Source organism: Chelonia mydas, chromosome 3 (genome assembly GCF_015237465.2).
Source record: "Chelonia mydas isolate rCheMyd1 chromosome 3, rCheMyd1.pri.v2, whole genome shotgun sequence".
NCBI classification, from domain to species: Eukaryota; Metazoa; Chordata; order Testudines; family Cheloniidae; genus Chelonia; species Chelonia mydas.
The window spans coordinates 109,696,257-109,702,360 of record NC_057851.1 but is presented as its reverse complement, the minus strand read 5'-3'; positions in this window follow the sequence as shown (position 1 = coordinate 109,702,360).

Sequence of the window (6,104 nt, the reverse complement as noted above, 5' to 3'; positions counted from 1 at the left end):
AGCTAAAATGCTACAATAGTACACAGGACCATTTAAGCACTGAACACAGTCAGCTGATCAAAATAAACAAACAGTCTCCCTCTGCAGACCACTGACATCCTAGGACTTGCTCATCACAGCCACCCCACTTATTCCCACTCCCCCCCATCCCTTCCTGTTTTTCTCCAGCATCATAATTTTTCTCTCCTGCTTCCCTGACTAATTTCTCTTTCTCCTCTTCCATTCATTGCTCTGCATGGTTTCAGTCCAAGCACTCCCCACACCCTTTATTTAGCCTGCCCAATTTCTAAATCCTCCCCTGCAACAACCTCTTTTCTTTCTACCTGCTCTCAAGCTGTTATACCACTGTCCCTCCTCCACCTTCTACTTCCCACCCATGAACAGCACTTTCATCCCCCTACCCTCCTATCTTCATACCTTCCTATCATTACTGCACTCTTGGCCACCTTTTCTTCCTGTGTCCCCTACTATGCATTCTCCTGTCCTGTCCTTCCATCCCTCTCACTCATCAATCCCAGATCACCCATATTTTGTTCAATCTCTTCAGCAACCTGGTCTGTCACTGCTCCCCCTCAGGTATCAGCTGTCCACTACTCGCTTCTCATGACACAGTGACAGTTCCATCCTGATCAAGACCAACACATCAGTCCCTCCCCAACCCCATTGTGTCATCTAAGCTCTTAAGCTCTACTTAACATCTAATTCATTAATGAGAAATCCCTGCTAGAGTACACATATCTCTGAACTATACCCTTCATCAGAATATATATTTTTGTACAGAGCTCTAACTATATAAGGAGTTATAGTACTACTCTTGAGGTCGATATCTTTTTCCTGACAGAGACCTGGCATGCTCAAAGTCTCATCTCTTCTCTCCGTCTCCTTAAAGCTACTTTCCCTAAGGTATGTTTTATGAAAAGTCCCATGGATCTGGCCACCACAGGCAAACCTGAGTATAAATTTGCCTCACTCTCTGTGCACACTTACACCCGTTTTAATAACTCAAGCTTCCGCCAGCCGCCAACAGGAAGTTTTATAATCATAGCTGCCCTTAGCTTAATTACTCTCTTCAAACCAAAACGCTAGCCCAAGCAGAGTTATCATCCTCCCCAAAAAGGAGAGGTGCCAGAGACACCATGAAGTTAACTAGAGACTTCACTATTACTATTAATTTTAGGTAGAAGGTGCTCAGATACCACAGTGATGGGCAGCAGTATAAAATCCGAAAACATACACACAGTAAATAATGAATTGCATGGGGAGGGTCCATGCAAGTATATGGAAGTTCTCACATACAAGAGTAAGATGACACCCAATTAAACGAAGAAAAAGAACGCACAGTTTTAGAACTAATGGAAGGCAATATAGTCTCTATGATGTATAGCTAACTTCTGGAACTCACTGCCAAAAGAGAACCTTGAGCAAAGTAGTATAAAATCCGAGTCTACGAAAAAGAAGATTAGACATGTATCTATCTGTTTGTACAACATGTAGCAAAATGGGGCCAAACTACCAGTCCATTGATACTCTAGGCACTGAGCTTAATGTTTGTGCTCTAAAGGTTTAAATAATTTGGAAAGTAGCTTAGTAGAAAATGACAAAGTATTACAGTAACCTCTGAGAGCAGACAATTTATTGCACTGAGTAATGTGAGAAGCAGGAAGGGGTTCTGTTATTGCCTCTTTCCAGTTAAATAAATAAATAAAATATTTTTGCCACAAGGGGAACAAAAACCAATCAACAAAAAAACAACAACCCCAAAACAAAACAAAACCAACTCCTGGAGTAATTGACAGAAAACCTGATTTCTGGATTCTCAATAGAAAAGGGTTAAAAATAGACAGGAACAGTATAAATCTTACATAGACAATGAAATTAACAAAATAACCTATGAGAAGTCGAGGAAAATCTTTTGTCATCAAAATGGAAGAATGGAATGATAAAATATGCTCCAGAAATGCTACCACAGCCTGAAACTTGATGGAAACTCAAAGCTTATTAAATTACTGCCACACAAGCAGTGTTGGAGAAATTGCAATGGGGAAGGGAACATAGAACATATGATTTGTTATTGCCAAAATATGCAGAGTTGCTGGCAGAAAATTATAAGTGCTACCCAATATTTCTCATTTTGATGATACTTTAAGTTATCCCAACAGGAAATCATGTTAGGAAGAGACTAGACTCTCAAACTTCATTGCACTGCGACCCTCTTCTGACAACAAAAATTACTGCATGACCCCAGGAGCGGGGATTGAAGCCTTAGCCTGTCCAAGTCCCACCGCCCTGGGCAGGGGGGCTGAAGTCAAAGCCCAAGGGCTTCAGTCCTAGGCAGGGGGCCTGTAACGTGAGCTCTGCCACCTCGAGCTGAAACCCTCTGGCTTCAGCCCCGGGCGGTAGGGCTTGGGCTTGGGCCCCGTGCCCCGTGCCCCAGCAAGTCTAACACCAGCCCTAGTGACCCCATTAACATGGGGTCACGATCCAAAGTTTGAGAACCGCTGGACTAGAGGGAATACAGATACTGGGTATTCATTATGGAATAGGATTTGTTATTTTATTATTTAATTTTTTTAAGGTCTGTGCTTTGGTTTTTGGGTGTTCTGATTTTTATTTTAACATTGTTATACAAATACAGAGCAGGGGTATTATGAGAAAAGAACATTAGAAATATAATATTAATACAGAAATTGGAAATGTCTACTAGTCTGATTTGTATAAAGGGTATGGATAGGAGGTCTGACAAAAGGGACATTAACAAGTGTAATGAACTCTATTCACCACCAGGTATCACTGTGGTAGCACAAAACTTACAGCAGAAAAGATTTGCTGCTCCAAAGAAGATTACTGAAATAAATTTCAGCAAGCACAAGACATGAGGTCTCTGGTTCACTAGGTGAGGGCCAGAGGATCCCTACTTCATGTCTGAAAGGGTACAAAGTATTTTACTTGAGATAAAATAATTACCCCAAGCTTTTGCCCCCAAATTCCAGCCAAACATTGGGTATTCCAGAAAGCTCAGTTTACGTGTGTGTGTACATGTGTACACACTTCACAGATGTACCGCCTCATTCAGAAAGAGGCTAGAAGCAAAACTGCCAATAGCACACAAAAAGCCTGTTCTTGTGTTTCAGGCCCGCTTGGCGGATGGGTAGACTTGTAATCTTAAGAGAAATTGTCTCAAGCATCCTGACCAAAGAGGTTCTGAAAGGCCAGGGGTGCTATGGGGGTTGTGGGGATGCAGCAGCACCCCCCAGGCTTGGGGTGGTTTCCAACATATACAGGGTTTACAGGGTTTGGCCAAGGTAATTATTGCCAAGCAGCCAGAGGTGGAGGTACAAGAGGGTGCTGAGGAGATATTTTTATTAAAATCAAGGAAATTAAATGCTCCCAAAATTACTGAATGCAGCATTGAAGTTGCCCAGAGGTGCCTCATGCCCTTCCAAAATGTTGAGCTCAGCTGAACTCCAACCAGGAAATGAAGAGTTAAGGTAATGCAAATGAAAGCCTCTGAAAAGAAGAAAATATAAAGTTAAGATACACATCACCCCTTCAGTGTTACCTTAACTCTGCCATCTTCAAGTGACCAGGGGGATGTGGTGGATGAGGCTTTCTTCCGGCAACTCACGGAAGCTACTAGATCGCATGCCCTGATTCTCATGGGTGACTTTAATTTTCCTGATATCTGCTGGGAGAGCAATACAGCGGTGCATAGACAATCCAGGAAGTTTTTGGAAAGCGTAGGGGACAATTTCCTGGTGCAAGTGCTAGGGGAGCCAACTGGGGGGGGGGGGGCGCTTTTCTTGACCTGCTGCTCACAAACCGGGTAGAATTAGTGGGGGAAGCAAAAGTGGATGGGAATCTGGGAGGCAGTGACCATGAGTTGGTTGAGTTCAGGATCCTGACGCAGGGAAGAAAGGTAAGCAGCAGGATACGGACCCTGGACTTCAGGAAAGCAGACTTCGACTCCCTCAGGGAACAGATGGCCAGGATCCCCTGGGGGACTAACATGAAGGGGAAGGGAGTCCAGGAGAGCTGGCTGTATTTCAAGGAATCCCTGTTGAGGTTACAGGGACAAACCATCCCGATGAGTCGAAAGAATAGTAAATATGGCAGGCGACCAGCTTGGCTTAATGGTGAAATCCTAGCGGATCTTAAACATAAAAAAGAAGCTTACAAGAAGTGGAAGGTTGGACATATGACCAGGGAAGAGTATAAAAATATTGCTTGGGCATGTAGGAAAGATATCAGGAGGGCCAAATCGCACCTGGAGCTGCAGCTAGCAAGAGATGTCAAGAGTAACAAGAAGGGTTTCTTCAGGTATGTTGGCAACAAGAAGAAAGCCAAGGAAAGTGTGGGCCCCTTACTGAATGAGGGAGGCAACCTAGTGACAGAGGATGTGGAAAAAGCTAATGTGCTCAATGCTTTTTTTGCCTCTGTTTTCACTAACAAGGTCAGCTCCCAGACTGCTGCGCTGGGCATCACAGAATGGGGAAGAGATGGCCAGCCCTCTGTGGAGATAGAGGTGGTTAGGGACTATTTAGAAAAGCTGGACGTGCACAAGTCCATGGGGCCGGACGAGTTGCATCCGAGAGTGCTGAAGGAGTTGGCGGCTGTGATTGCAGAGCCCTTGGCCATTATCTTTGAAAACTCGTGGCGAACGGGGGAAGTCCCGGATGACTGGAAAAAGGCTAATGTAGTGCCAATCTTTAAAAAAGGGAAGAAGGAGGATCCTGGGAACTACAGGCCAGTCAGCCTCACCTCAGTCCCTGGAAAAATCATGGAGCAGGTCCTCAAAGAATCAATCCTGAAGCACTTACATGAGAGGAAAGTGATCAGGAACAGTCAGCATGGATTCACCAAGGGAAGGTCATGCCTGACTAATCTAATCACCTTTTATGATGAGATTACTGGTTCTGTGGATGAAGGGAAAGCAGTGGATGTATTGTTTCTTGACTTTAGCAAAGCTTTTGACACGGTCTCCCACAGTATTCTTGTCAGCAAGTTAAGGAAGTATGGGCTGGATGAATGCACTATACGGTGGGTAGAAAGCTGGCTAGATTGTCGGGCTCAACGGGTAGTGATCAATGGCTCCATGTCTAGTTGGCAGCCGGTGTCAAGTGGAGTGCCCCAGGGGTCGGTCCTGGGGCCGGTTTTGTTCAATATCTTTATAAATGATCTAGAGGATGGTGTGGATTGCACTCTCAGCAAATTTGCGGATGATACTAAACTGGGAGGAGTGGTAGATATGCTGGAGGGGAGGGATAGGATACAGAAGGACCTAGACAAATTGGAGGATTGGGCCAAAAGAAATCTGATGAGGTTTAATAAGGATAAGTGCAGGGTCCTGCACTTAGGATGGAAGAATCCAGTGCACCGCTACAGACTAGGGACCGAATGGCTAGGCAGCAGTTCTGCGGAAAAGGACCTAGGGGTGACAGTGGACGAGAAGCTGGATATGAGTCAGCAGTGTGCCCTTGTTGCCAAGAAGGCCAATGGCATTTTGGGATGTATAAGTAGGGGCATAGCGAGCAGATCGAGGGACGTGATCGTTCCCCTCTATTCGACACTGGTGAGGCCTCATCTGGAGTACTGTGTCCAGTTTTGGGCCCCACACTACAAGAAGGATGTGGATAAATTGGAGAGAGTCCAGCGAAGGGCAACAAAAATGATTAGGGGTCTAGAGCACATGACTTATGAGGAGAGGCTGAGGGAGCTGGGATTGTTTAGTCTGCAGAAGAGAAGAATGAGGGGGGATTTGATAGCTGCTTTCAACTACCTGAAAGGGGGTTCCAAAGAGGGCTCTAGACTGTTCTCAATGGTAGCAGATGACAGAACGAGGAGTAATGGTCTCAAGTTGCAATGGGGGAGGTTTAGATTGGATATTAGGAAAAACTTTTTCACTAAGAGGGTGGTGAAACACTGGAATGCGTTACCTAGGGAGGTGGTAGAATCTCCTTCCTTAGAGGTTTTTAAGGTCAGGCTTGACAAAGCCCTGGCTGGGATGATTTAACTGGGACTTGGTCCTGCTTCGAGCAGGGGGTTGGACTAGATGACCTTCTGGGGTCCCTTCCAACCCTGATATTCTATGATTCTATGATGCTCCA